The sequence below is a fragment of the Panthera tigris genome, chromosome B3 (genome assembly GCF_018350195.1).
Source record: "Panthera tigris isolate Pti1 chromosome B3, P.tigris_Pti1_mat1.1, whole genome shotgun sequence".
In the NCBI taxonomy this organism is placed as follows: Eukaryota; Metazoa; Chordata; class Mammalia; order Carnivora; family Felidae; genus Panthera; species Panthera tigris.
Window position 1 is genome coordinate 76317148 of NC_056665.1, and position 15817 is coordinate 76332964.

Here is a 15817-nt window from a genome sequence, read left to right on the forward strand (position 1 = left end):
ACCACCATAAATGTACTATCTTAGCAATACCACACAAAACATGTGATGAAAATCCATTCCTTTGATGGAAGAAATGAAGTTAGTGAAATGAATAACATTCTATCTGAAACAAGACCAAATAGTGATTTGTTCATATTAATGTAATAATAAGTTAATTAATAACTAACAGGGTACTGACTGGCAAGAAATAAAGTTGTTTCTTGGTTTCTCTTACATAGATGAATGTAGCATTCTTCCTTCTAAAAATAATATTTTGCTTTTTTTACTGAACATAAGTGAAATGGTCTTTAGGGCATATTATACACCTTTCCTAAGTATTTACAAATGGTGTATATGTTATAAAAATTTCTGTTGTTGAATCTTGGTACCCATCAAACACAAGTAGGATATAGGATTATTACATTCTTAGATCAAACCAACAATTAGAACCTTTCTAACCACACACCTTTTCACATCATTGTGAATGTTTATTTCCTGGATACAAGGAAATTTCTGAAGGATCTCAGCTAATAATATAAAATTATATATGCATGTGAATATAAAAGAGTAAAGTGATATAATAATAAAAGGAGGTTAAAATTACAGAGGTCAAAGACACCTATTTTCTTTTAAAAAGCTTTCATATACTTGGCAGAAAGAAAATGAATATTGGAGGAGAGTGTGAGTAGTATTTAAAAGAAAAAAAAAATGAATTAAGTATAAAGTGAAAACACCTAAAACAAGAGTCAGCATGAAGAAAAGTCTTCTGCTTTATCTATCTGAACACAAACTAATGGCAATATGAACTTGTGGACATAAAGGTTTGAAATACATTTCACTAAAAGTCTTTTGTTTCTTGCTGCTCACTCAACTTAAAAGACTACTTGTCAGCTATAGACTTATTTTACATTGTCATTAATGAGATTGTAAACCATTTTGACAAAATTACATTTTTAATTGTTCTTCTCACTACTTGATATTGAAGTATAATTAACATACAATGTTATATTACTTTCAGATAAACAACATAATGATTCAACAATCCATATATTACTCAATGCTCACCAATATAAGTGTAGTATTTTTTTAAATAAATGTAATTTCAAATAGCATTTCTTATTGATGTGTAATTATAAAAAGGACAAACCAGACTGATTACCATTGGTTCAGTGATTCAATAAACCTATTATATAAAGAAATAGAAAATCTAAAAGAAAACATCATACTATGTTGGAAATTTACTTTTAATTAACTTGATAATGTCCTCCTTAAGGAAAAGGTTCAAGAAACTAGCATCCAGCATGGTATCTGGCACATTTCAAATGTTCAATAAGTACTATTAAATCAAAGAGTAAAGGAAATTTCTCACTGGGATTTATTTTTATCTAAAAGAATGGTCTCTAATACCTATAATTCTGTGCAACATGTACAGCTAAGGTTTCCAGATGTACTGAAAGTATGGTAAACTCATATCATTAATATTAAAAAAATGAAGTATTTTACATTATTTCATGATGTAGTAGAAAATATACTTAGGAAAAAAACCTCACATATATTTGTATACTTTCTTGGCCACATAAAAATCAATCAATAACTAAAACATAATACATCTATTCTGATTACATCTTCAAGTACATCTTATATTTTGATTCAATCATACTGAGTTTATAGATAGGGTATTAATTTAAAGAGGAGCTTCCCAAATTCTACTGATAGGTTTTTAAAGTGTGTGTTGGAGAGGAAAGGAAGGGAAGGACGAAGATAAAGACTGAGATTTGACTGACAGAGGCCTTCATAGTCTAGCAATGTAGTAAATATGGGACAGGTGCAAACATCATTAAACAAAATCGTTTATTGGCTCTCTGTACATTTAACTCAATGATGCACATCATGAATTCTTAGGAGAAATATAGTACTAGCACTTTTCAAACTTGCTAGACTGTAGAACACCTTTTCATGGGGGTTCTCATTCTGTTTCAATTACTGTTCCACAGGCTATAGTCTTGGCTGTGTAACATAAATACCCTTTAAAAAAGAATACACTGAAGTTTAAATGTGAATATATACTTTACTTCATATTCCTGGGAAGTTACTTATTCCAAAATTACACAAAATACTTAGTTAAGAATTCTTTTAAGGTCAAGTCCATGAGCTAATAAGCAGATTCAGTTCTATGATTTGAATTATTTAGGAATGGTTTTCACACTTTTTCACAGAAGTACTTCTAACTATAAAGGAGCAAAAAGTAAAAATTGGGACACTGAGGGAGAAAGTGATTCTGAGGAAAAAGAGTCTAAAGCAGAGATCAGCAGACTACAGCCTATAGGCCAAATACAGCTCACTGTCTGTTTTTGGTTTTGTTGTTGTTTTGAATACAGTTTTACTGAGATAGGATTACACTCATTTCTAGTTATCATCAACAACTGTAATAGGATATTAAAATATCTGTATTTCTATTGGTACTGATATCACAGATACCACTAATAATACTGTGGCTTGTGGCCTGTATTTATAATTGACAGAAATCCTAAATTTCAGATAGAGGTTAATGAAAATAAACATGCAATTTTTTACAGACCAGGTTAAGAACATTTGTTTTAGAATACTGTGAAAAGATATCTGACACTTTTAAATAGGATATCAGAAACAGTAAGAAAAATGTAAAGCAACAAAGTAAAACATGACTAAAATTTTAAATAAATTAAAAACTAAAATTAAAAAAAGATTTAAAAATGATATTTTGCACAAAATTTATGAAATAATGCATAGCCATTAGTACAAGTTCTAAGATTACTCACTCTGCAATATTTCCTTAAATTTAAATAAAGCTAAAGCTAATATTTTGTGTGCAACAATTTATTACCCCTATTGCAAATGACTGATTTGTGCCTAGTAGTCAAAAAAATTCGCATGAGGAAATGAATATTTTGCTTGTCAAGATATCTTACTCACCATAACTACTATCAGACAACCAAAATATAGGCAATTAGTATACATTGATACATAAGTGTTATGAATGTTTATACAGGGGATAAATTACATAGATAATGACATATTTTTAAATGTCACTTCTTTTAAAGTGAAAATAAATAGCATGTATTAAGAAATTATTAAATAATCAGTGTTTTAAATTATGTGATATTAATTACACAAAATGGTATTACAGTCAAATTTCATCATATTGCTTAATTAAATGTCCATAATAAGGCCTTACGCATTATAAGGTGTTATAGTATGAACACAAAATTAAAGGGCATTTAACTTTTATGTTTTAAAACAATTAATATGACATAATGATAAATGCATTTATCCAATAGCAAAGTTCTTAAAATAGTGATTTTATTCTCTCTAGATATGTTATGATTTACAAAGCAAAAATATACATGTGTATAGTTCTTATCAGATTTTATTTGAAGAAGCATCAGACACACTACTTCCAATTTACATACTATAAGAAGACTTCAAATTTTAACTATTTTTTCCAATGTCTATTTGTTTTTGAGAGAGAGAGAGAGAGAGAGAGAGAGAGAGAGAGCACACAAACAGGGGAGGGGGAGAAAGAGAGGGAGACACAGAATCCAAAACAGGCTCCGGGCTCTGAGCTGTCAGCACAGAGCCCAACGCGAGGCTCGAACTTACAAACCGCAAAGATCATGACCTGAGACAAAGTTGGCTGCTTAACCAACTGAGCCCCCCAGATGCCCCTAAAATTTTAAATACTAAATGATTTATATTTTCTCCTTCCAAGCTGATTTTACCTAGAACTAATTTTCAAGTGCATAAAAAATACTTATAAAATGTCTGTGTTTAATGTCTGCTGATCAGTAATGTCTACAGCTTTCCCTTTCCAGAAAAGTATATACAAAGCCTAAATATAACAGATTGGTCTAAACTTTCCATATGTAAGACCAAAAAAGACTCTGGGAAGATTATATAATGTTTTGTTGCACTTTGCCTTCTGTATTTTAGCAACTAACTGATCCTACATGTTCTTACAAGAGCAATTTAGCATTTAATTAAGAAGGACATTTTACTTTCATGTTTTAAAACATAACAGATTCATATTTCTCCTGGTGAAGTCTAATGAAAGATATTCAATTTAAAGATTTTATTTAAGGAATTTGTTAGAGAACTTAAAGTAATTTTCTAGAAATAAGATAATATAAAAAGGTCATAAGTGCTACAATTGGCATTAAATTCTTGGAAACCAAGCAGGAATATGCTTAACTATTTGGCAAAACTTCAAAAAAATTACTAAAATATTAAGATAAATAATCTGATTTTTAAAATCATCTGGGAGCATGAATGAGAAAAGCTGTTGTCATGGAATGAGCAAGTGTAAATGGCAATAAATCCAGAAGAAAATGTCAAGTGCTTCTGAACAATGAATGAACACAAAATGTTGCTTGTAAAATAAACCACCACAATGGAAGAAAACTATAATGTTGTTTAAGATATTTTAAAATTTTCATTTCCCTTCCATAAACTTTACTTGTTAATAAGAAATCTGAAATTAACAAGAAGTAAAAATACTGATATATACTAGTATTGAAACAAATGAAAAGTATTCTCAAACATTAATTACAGTACTGGAAAGGAAACTACGATTAAAAGAAACTACAAATTTACCAGTTCTTATATTTGGTAAATTCAAATCCAAAACTATTAGATTCATAAAGTGTTATTAAATAAATTATACTTAAGTTATACTTACTATAGACATAATAGATAGCATTTGCCAGTAGCAAATTTTTTTGGAAGAGTTAATGCCATTATTAAAATGGCGCAATATGATATTATTGCATTGCTTTTCGTCAAAATATTCTAATAATTTATTAATATAATATTAAATAAAGAACTAAAGTGTTTAAAAGGATCTAAATTAGTAGTAATGCCAATCACTTATTTGTAAAATTCTAAGCAAAATAGCTTTAAATTTAAAAATTCATAGAATCAGGATCAGGTTAACATTATATACCTAACCATATTATATTATACCAAAATCATATAGCTAAAAGTTTATGTCATCAGTTTAAACATAGGCAACAATATATAGATCTGACTCTTGCATTATCTGAATTTTGTCAATATTAAAATAAAGTTTCATACACCAACTCTATTAAACACAGTTTTTCATGCATGATATCCATGAGGGAAAACTGATATACATGTTTACAGATATACATACATGCATTCTCAGAGGTTAATATTTTGTACAACAACAAAATGTTTAGGTTAAATAAAAGACTGTAATTCTCCAAGAGATAAGCATTAACTTGTTACTTCAATATTAAGGAGTTAAAATGCTTAAAATTATATTAGAGATTTATAAACAGATGACGTTTAAGATTCATTCCTTCATTCTGAATAAAGGAACATGTGTGTTCTTGTGACAGTTGATTAAGCAGTACCTTGCCTTTTTCTCTCAAGAGTATCAAATCATGAGCAATTCCAGGTATGGAATAGCTGAATCACTATATCGTACACCTGAAACTAAAATAACACTGGATGCCAACTAACAGGAATTTAAATAAAAACTTAAAAGAAAAGTATCAAATCAAAATCAAAGCTTCCCCAGAAATAAACAGGTTTTATACTAGTTTACATAAAAGTTGCTTCAATTTATTTCTTACTCTTTTACCAGTTTAAGTCAAGTATTTCAAATGAGTTTTGTTGAAGAAAATTTATTCTATTAATTAAAAATAAATATGGGGGCACCTGGGTGGCTCTCAGAGCCTGGAGCCTGCTTCAGATTGTGTCTCCCTGTCTCTCTGCCCCTCCCCTGCTCGTGCTCTGTGTGTGTCTCTCTCTCTCAAAAATAAACATTAAGAAACATTAAAAAAAATATGAATTGGGAAAGAACACTGTAAGCTATACCAATTTCCCTTAATTATCAATCCTTTATTGTATCTTGCCCTTATCTTCAAAAGCAAACCCACATCCTATTTTCTTCATATATCATTTTACCCTAGGATATACACTATTTCATTATTTTTATGTTACTAATCTTTTACGTATGTCTAATAACTCCCCCCCCTTTATCTTAACCAACTATCTACTTATTCTTCTTTCCAATGTCTCTACAAACTTTTAAACAGTATTCCTCAAGTATTGACCCTCAAGGGGTCAATAAAGAGTAAAAATGGACAATATTTATTGCCTTTAAGCTATGAAAACAATTTCAAGAGAAACTCTCATTTTATTCCTCGTGCTGTTCTTAGGTATTACCTTTGAAAACTGGCTGGTTCATAGAATCTCTGCTTTGGGTTCCGGTTCACACAGACTATGTATGATGTGTTAACTGGAACTGTGCATTATAAGGTCTGAGTTTATATTTATTTAAAGGAAAACTGTCCAACTCTAAAAGTTCCTAAAATCAGGTGGTGCTCCTCAAGAAATTACCTGAAACACTGACTACGGAGAGTATTTCATTGTTATATGTGCATTACTCAAAACTGATAATAATTGTACATTATCAACTTTACTTTCTTTATGTTGATTAGATGAGGTCAATTGCCAGCCACAATTATTCTTTACAATATAGTCATCAAATATGTAAAAAGAAAGTCTAAGTTGTTATCTAACAGATGAATGGGCTCAAAGATTAGATGCAAACTTTTATGTTACTAATCTATACAGGTATCAGTATGTATTGGTACTTTTAACATGGTTTACATTTTTATAATAATATGTGATCATGAACATGCATCATCTTTCTATTAAAAGCATGATAAAGAATGAAATGATAATAAGAGAAAACAAGTACTGATTAAATTGTCATTTACTTTTCCATGACAATTACTGCAATGTTTTATCTGTAAAGAAAAACATTATGTTTGTTCCTTGGAACACTTTACAAAGTCTATACATTTCCCCTCTTACATTTACAAATTTCTACAAATTATGTTACTTGCTGTTTTAGCTTATTGAGGTATGTATACATGTGTACATAAAGTGAAAAGTCATCAATGTGTATCTTAAATTTTCAAAAACACATCCATGTAACCAACATCCAAATCCAGAAATAGAGCATTCAAAACGGTCCCACTGCACCCCACTGCAGCACTACCTGCTTTGCCCAAGACTAACCACTAACCTGACTGCCAATACCAGAGATTAGTTGTTTGATTCTGAGCTATATATAAATAGAATTATACAGCATTAACGGTGTTATGTCTGGTTTCTTTATCTCAATATCACATTTGTGAGACTCAGTCACATTTTATTTGTAGTTAACTCATTCTTATTGCTGTATAGTATCCCACTGTGTGAGCTTAAGACATTTTTACATTCTGCTGTTGATGAGTATTTGTGTACTTAGTTTCCAGTTCAGGGCTATTGCTGATAGTGTCATTGTGGAGAGTTTTGTGCATCTTTTGGTGAATACAGGTGTTATGTTTCTGTTGGTACGTTGTAGCAACAGAATCGCTAAGCTATGTGGTTAAGTGTATGTTCAGCTTTACATGCTCTCAAATGTTTTCACAGTGGGTAGTACCAACGGACACTACTTCTAGCAGTGTATGAGTTACAGTTAATCCATATGCTTGCCAACACATCTTATGTCAGTCTTTTTCACTTTAGTCATTCTGGTAGATGTACAGTGATATCTTACTAATGGATTTGTCCTCTTTTAAGGAGTTTAGTGACCATTAGGATATTCTCTTTTGTGAAATTCCTATTCAGTTATTTGGCCCATTTTTTTTTTTTTACTAGGTTATAGCTTTCTCTTACTGATTTGAAAGCATTTTGTACATACTGGAAATATAAGTCCTCATCAGATACTTGTATTGCAAATACATATCCTCATTTTTGGGCTTGTCTGTGTACTCTGTTGATGTCCACTGAAGAACAGAAACTCTTAATTTTAGTAATGTTCCAAATTTATCATTTTTCCATTATGGTTACAGCTTATGTCCTACTTTAGAAACATTTACTTACTTTAAGGTCATAAAGACATTGTGTTGTTTCCTAACACTTTTATTTTCTTATCACTGACGTTTATATTAACAATCTATCTGCAATTGATTTTTGACAATGGTGTGAGGTGGGAGCCAAGATACATATTTTTCCCCCATTTGGCTACTCAACCTAGACTATATTTTCACAACTATACTACAGGGTTGCCTTTGTCATAAATGAACTATATAGTTTTTGTACCTGGTCTCTTTATTGAACAGATTTTTCTATTTTATTGGGCTACATCTACCCTTGCAGCAATACCACACTGTCTCAATGGGTCTGGGTATCTGGCCATGTAGTCATTTAGCTGTGTTTGTCTTTATTATGTTTTGAAAAAGTGAAGCCCACATCATTTTCATGGTCTGAGTCCTTGCATATTTAGAATAAAATCCAGAGTCCTTTCGAGGGCTTACAATGCCATTCATGTTCTGACCACTGCCTACTTCTCTGATTTAACCTCCCCTCCTGTCTACTGCCCCACTTCCTCCACCCTTTGTTCTCTATGTTGCAGCTACATTGGCCTTCTTGCAACACTAGCTTTTTTTGCTAGAATGCCCTTTTCCCAAACATCACCATCATTGTATGTTTTATTTCTTGATAAACACCACTCCTGAGACAGATCTTTGCTATCCAGTTTACCTACAAGACTTCCTTCTCCTTCTCAAATAATATTAGTAATTTGGGTGTTTATTGGTTTTCTTGGTCAGTAGAATATAAGCTTCATAGGAACAGGGATTTTTACAGGTCCTGTTTTATTGTTTTATTTCAAGTACCTAGGTATATAAGTGCTCATTAAATATTTGTTTAATGTGAAGCTGTATACTATGGTTAAAAGAAAACAAAATTATAAAAGTCAAGTAGACTAAAATGGAATATGTACCCAGATTGCTAATTAAGAATTTAACAGTTGTATTAGTTTTGTTATAAATATCAAATTTACTACTTGTCACTTTCAAAACTGAAATGCTACTTTCACTATTAATAATACAGGTCTGAAAATTTATGTATTGTTTAATGGCATAATTGTATGTAAATCACAACTCCATTTCAACAGAGACATCCTTTGAACTCAAAGTAGTTCAGTTTCCTCTTCCTCAATTTCAGAATAAATATGTATTTTTTATTAATTCTCAGGAGATACTTGTTGAAACAAGTATGCAAAATCTGGGCTGAACACAGATTGGAAAACACCAACTACTGTAGTTAAATACCACTTATAAAAGAGACTATCTAGTTAATTACACTCCCAAGTTTTAATCTCTATCAAAAACATGGCATAAATCCAATACAGTAATTTACATCAAATAGCTTTATTTCAAAGGTATAATAAATCATAATGTTATTTTGTAATGTTCTTTTTAAAAAAATTTTTAATGTTTATTTTTGAGAGAGCATGAGCGGGGGAGGGGCAGAAAGACGGACAGAAGATCTGAAATGGGCTCCACATTGAAAGCAGAGAGCCCAATGTGGGGCTTGAACTCACAAACTGCGAGACCATGACCTGAGCCAAAGTCGGACACCTAACTGAGTGAGCCACCCAGGCACCCCTATAATCAAATATTCTTAAACACACTTATTCCAAATTGAAGAAAAATTTTATATAAAGATGCTATATCTGATAAAAATTTTCATTCAGTGGATCACTTTAGTTGTAATGAATAGAAAAAGAATTTTTTAAAACTCTATACTACTTATTTAACTAAATTTGGGCATTCACAAAATCTTAATAGTAGTATCATCAATAAAATTATAATTTTTCCAAATAACAATTAACATAATTGATAACAAATATTAAGAATCATTCATAATACTTTGCAAAACAAGATAATTAGTGATTTCTGTAAATATTTTTATGATTAAAAATTAAGTGAGTTTTCTTTGCAATTTCAAATTCTAACTGCAAAATATAGTCTAAAAGTTCTAAAACATAGACACCTAATATCCAAATCCACAAGTATTAATTGAAAATAAAATTTAAAAATAATTGAGTCAGGTAAAAATCATAACTCTCCACAAATAATTTTCAAAAAACAAAAATTAGACAAGAAATACAATGTATATTCTACAGAAAAGAATACACTATAAAACTGCATTGTTATCTTTGAGGGAAAGACTAAATTCATTCCCAATTACATCAAACCTAGAAATTTAAAAATAAATCCTACTGTAGTTGATCTTGGAAACTGAAAAGGTGATTTGAATGCTCTTTAGAAAATTAGGCATAATTTCATATGTTTGAAAAAGGACATAGATGGGAATGTGTATTATCCTATCAAGTCTATATCTATAATAATTAGAATATTTTGGTATTTATCTGCCACCATCACCATAAAAAAAATGGGTCAGGAGAAAAAAAATATTCTGGAAAATAAAATATGTATATGATAAGATGTCATAAACAAATGGGAACCCAGATTATTCCTGTAAAAATGAAATTGAAAAAGCTGGTTTAGGAAGAAAAAAAGGTGGATTTGCAATTTATACCACAGAACATCTTACATCATGTATATTAAAGAGTTAAAGGTTTACCTTTTTAGAAAGTGATCTGGCAATACAATTTAGGAGATTTATTTTCATATTATTTGGCTCTCTAATCCTTCTTATAGGAATCTCTACAAAGAAATATTCAGAAATACAAATACTTATGGGTGAAGGAGTTCATAAACAAGGTAACAAAAACGCTCTGAACAACTTTAATTTTCAACAATAGATCAATAGTTGAAATATTATGTTAGATAGGATATTATGCAGCTAGTGATACATGAATAAAAAATAGTAATTTCCTGTGAGAATCACAATTAAGTATAGAGCGAAGGATAAAAAGATAAAGTTTGTGACAGGAGAAAGCAGTTAAAACTTTACCAGTATTTGTGTTGGAATTATGGGAGATTTTTGGTTTCCTGAAGTATGAAGCAATCATTCCACAATTTGTGAACCTTCTGAAGGATAAGAACAGACAGCATAAGCTAAGGCACATATGAGTATGTAGAGAGCAAGTGAGGATAAACAGTGAGAAGATCATAAATGTAGTAGCAAATGATGTGCATTAGAGAAAAAAAATAGGACAGATTAAGGATAGGTAAAATAGGGCTAATTTATAAGAGGTTCTGAAATAGAAACAAAAGATTTTGGATTTGATCTATGAGTTTTTAGATGACTGATGCCTTTCAAGTTTGTTTTAGAAAAATTAGTCTGTTAACACATATGCAAAAAATTAGGGAAGCCAAAGTCAAATAACTAAAGGAGGATAAGGAATGGTAACAAACTCCTAAAATGAAAAACTAAGATAAAATACATCTTCCTGATAGGTACTTTGGATTGCTTTTCTAGTGATGGTAACAGATTTGCAGGACTCAGTTTCTCTCCTCTTGGATCTCAATAATGGAGACTGGTAAAACCACAACCAGTCTTAGAAAATCATCCTATGATGAAGAAAAACAAAAGCTATATAACCTTGAGAGGAACAAATAATTATCTGGAAAATAACACAGGAAAACATATTTTCTAAAACAGGTAACAGAAGGGGAAATGTGTTTCTTAATTTACATTCCCATCAGCATGATCTTAGAAAGAAAAAAATTATGGTAAACTGCATGAATTAATGAATGGGTGAAATTTCTCTTGATATACATATCAATACATTCTCATTATTTGCTGTAGTTATCCATACAGTCACCACAAATAGGAAGATAGTGAACAATGAACTAGAATTCTTCAGGCAAATACAGGGCTTAGGTTTCTGTGAGCTTCCGGTCACACATTTTTATCAACCTTCAATATATAACCTTGTTTTAACACCGTTTCTACTTAGGAAACCTTATTTAGTATATATTGTTGATTCATAAACATTGAACTCAGGGCCAACACCCTCGTAAGTCATGCCTGAATAAAGATCATCCATCACATGTATTTTCTCTGCAGAGTACATCACAGCCTTCTTGCACTGAGAAACACTAGACCATTTTAGACAGCACTCAGAGCTATGCTTGAGGCCATTTTAAACAGTGTAATCACCAGTAAAAAGCACAAAAATGTGAAAAACGTGGCATTAAACTGTAAAAAGTATACTTGTTTAGAGTATGAGAGTTGATATAAGAAGGCAAACCGTTGCCTTGTTTGACCTAAGCTGTGAATGTGCGCGCCAGGTGACCTAAATTTTTTAGCATTGCATGCAAGTCTGCAAAAGATACTGAAAGTCCTGTGCGTATTAATGTTGGGTTTACAAATAAATTTAGCAGGTGGACAAATCTGTAAATATGGAATCCAGGAATAATGAGCACTGGCTGTATTTAATGGAATGAGAGTTGTATGACTTGAACTTAATTCCTATTCTTAAAATAGATACATAACCAGGAATAGGAAACAAATTTTCTCATCTAAAAAACTGGAAGCCCCTCCAAATTTATCTTTAGACTCTTCCACCTCAAACACTGAATAACTCTGACATGCAACTTACACTCCCCTCTAATGAAATTTTCAAACAAGCTCAGAAAACGTTAAGGATAGAGCTCTCTGGTACAGAACCCTAAAATCTAACATTAGATTTGGTAAATATTATGCATATCAAAAAATAAACAAATTGAAGAAAGTGTGAACCCTAAGTAGTTCTGAGAAAAGTACTCAAAAATACTAATTTTCCAGAGAATAGGACTTGAAATTCAATGTCCATTTGAGATAGTTCAGCATTTCAGGTCACAAGCTGAAAAATATGTAGACAAAGTCATAGGCCTTCTAAATTTCCTAAGGGTAGAATTTCAGTTCAAAACCGCCAAGATTGTATATTGCTTGTCTTACGATCAGCTTACTGGACTTATCATTCTAATATATAAACCCTAAGTTATCTATAAACTCAATGTTATAGTTTTACATATACTATATTTACATACACATATACTAACATACATATACATAGTAATGTTAGCAAAATTAATATCAATATAAAAGAAAAAAATGATGTAAGGATTTAATAATTTATTTAACCAATTGTTTTTATGGAACATAAAGAAATGAAACAGACTCATGGTCTACATTTCAAAAACTGTTCTCCTTTGGCTTGGAATGTACATTTGGTTTTGTTGGCTGGCATTAAGTGATATGAGAATATAATTAGGTTGTTGCTTTTTCCTGTGCATCAGATTTGTCTTTTGTTTTTAAGTAGTCAGTATTTGCATAAATATTCCATTCCTTATAAATCATGACTTTCTATTTATTTGGTTTTTTTTTTTTTGAGAGAGCACATGTGTGTGCAAGTGGGGGAGGGGCAGAGAGAAAGAGAAAGAGAGAGAGAGAGAGAGAGAGAGAATCTTAATCAGGCTTCCATGCTCAGCACAGGGCTAGGTCCCACAACCCTAAGATCATGACCTGAGCCGAAATAAAGAGTCTGATGCTTAACTGACTGAGCCACCCAGGTACCCCATGACTTTTCTTTTTAATTTGCTCTTTATCTTACTCTTAAAAGGTAAGCAATCAAAGATAGAGTATGGAAATATTTATTTAAACACCTAGTAAGCAAAAGTAGGCATGTTAGAGCAGGGACTGGCAAACTTCTTCTACAATGGGTTAGAAAAAGTAAATATTTCAGGCTTTGTAGGCCAAAAAGTAAAATCAAGGATATTAGGCAGGTGCTATATAACAAGAGAGAAAACATGTCCACAATTCTGTATTCAATTTTTAACAGTATTGCTATTACTAACAACAGCAACAGCAGTGGAGAACAACAGACAGATCTAATAAAATTATTTTTGGGGAGGGAGGGGAATAACCTTTTTCTTAATCAGGGTTGAAAGTCAGTATTCCTATCAAATCACATGCATATGTTCATCTGCCAGTGTCAATCCAGAATGAGATTTTACATGTTTCATTTTTGAAAATGAAATGTCTTTTCATTCGGATAGGTACTGCCAAATACTGATATCAATCCAAGAGCGTATGATATTTGGGGGGCATATCCATTACTTAGGAGGCATTTATAGAATTCTAATAGATTTTTCTCTTAAAATTTGCTTTTAGCATGTAATTACATTACAGATTAATCATTGCCAATTCAAGATTAAGTGGAATCTCAATTGCACAGCTAAACAGATTTTAAAATATGGAAATCTCCTCTGCATTGCACTGAGGTCTGAAAAACGCTGCAGGAACTCTGGTTTGAACTCTGAAAACACAACTGCTGCAAATTTGTGTGAGAATGGAATTATCACTTCTTATTTTAATTCATGATAGCACAGAAGAAACACACCTGTGATCCAAAAGTTTAGTTATTGTAGGAATGACTTTATTGCAATTTATGTTTTGCACATTGTGTTGTTCTGCCATATAATCTTGGATTGAATTCCTTACAAACATTATCAACTCCGTATCAAGAGCTAATTCTCAAAGGTACTTAATAATGTCAGTAACAGTGGTTGAGGGTCAGAGTCATTTTTCTCATTCAGAAAAACTTCCACATTCGTCTGAGCTCAAAAAACCTCAACAAACTTTATCACTGCTAAGTTATCAAACTGCTTAAGTAGTAAGACAAATTCATCTTTTATTTCTGACAAAAATTCATAGACAATGATGAAGTCTTATGGAAGTGAAGGAAACTGACCACTGAAACTACTGGTTTTATACACACAATAGATTTCTTTATACACACAATAGATTCCAATATATTCTACAAGGTGTTTGCTGATTTAATAATATAGTGAATAAACACAGGTTTCAACACATCTCCATATACTTGTATACATATTTTTGTATGTATACTTTGTATACTTGTATACATATTTTTACTACCATCAGTAATAACACATCTTACCACATTCTACTTAATGTTGCCATGAACTGATGTTTTCTCAACTTCTTTGAAAACAGTCTCACAGACTATTAACAGAAGTTTATACATCAACCCCAGTAATTCCTTGAATAAAAATTGCCATTAACTCCTTGAATAAAGTTTATTTTCTCTGGACAGGTTTTAACTTACTTACCATTGGAAATGCATCCTTTGCTTGGCTAAAAATTAGCTACTCATAAACTTACTTTGGTTGCAACCTCATTTCATTTTTAATTTTTGTGAATAAGATTCCATTTACATTCTGTTGCTTTTTTGTATATCGGGAATGTTGTGATGAGTACATAATCTGTTAATGTTAACATTTATTCTTTTAGCACAGCCACTATGTTATTGCATAAATAACACAATACTGTGTGACCTAATTTGTAACAAAATAATCCATACCCATGGTGCCTTAATAGTCAAACACTTGAAGTTCACATTTCTCTTTTCTTCTTGCTTTGACATTATGGATATGCTTTGGTAAAAACAAGTAAGTGCTGGGGTATAGCAAAAATGCTGACTTATTACAGTGTAACTCTGATTTGCAGTGCACAGAGAAGCAGTGAGCAGTGATGAGAGCTCCACATGTGATTTCTGCTGCAACTACTCAACTGCCAGTGTAGTGCAAAAATAGCCACAGACAGTGCAGTGTGGATATGTTCTAATAAATTTTTATTTAAAACACTGAAATTTGAATTTCATATAATTTTCAAGTTTCTGAAATAACATTCTTTAAAAACAATTTTTAACCACTTAAAATTTTAAAACCATTCTTAGCTTGGAGGCTGGGGAAATAAGGGAGTGGGCCAGATTTGACTCAAAGATTAAAATCTACCAAACCCTGGTACAAATAAAACTTGTCTCCAAAAAGGCTCTCTAAAACCTACTGATCACAGTTTAATTAGTCTGAACATGGTGTAAAAGCAGTCTGGATCTGGTGCCTACAGGATCAAATACCTTTAGAGAAAAGACAAGACTGTTTCTTGACTGGGGACTGTTAAGTCACATTGCAGAAAGACCTTCACCTGTATTCACTGGTGTTGTTAAAGCGGTTTAGAG

At 31.4% G+C, this 15817-nt stretch overlaps 1 protein-coding gene across 10 annotated transcripts in view; it reads right to left on the bottom strand.

The window, feature by feature from the left end:
* NOVA1 (NOVA alternative splicing regulator 1) overlaps positions 1-15817 on the bottom strand; it is a 149141-nt gene that overhangs the window by 61668 nt on the left and 71656 nt on the right. Inside the window, exons 1-2 of one of the 10 annotated variants that reach the window (XM_042989490.1) lie at positions 10468-10550; positions 5391-5472 (exon numbers count right to left, since the gene is read on the bottom strand). The exons of the other annotated variants lie outside the window; for them this stretch is intronic. The gene's annotated coding sequence lies outside the window, so the exon portion shown is untranslated. Of the gene's footprint in view, positions 1-5390; positions 5473-10467; positions 10551-15817 lie in introns of those variants that run through there. 10 annotated transcript variants of the gene reach the window in all.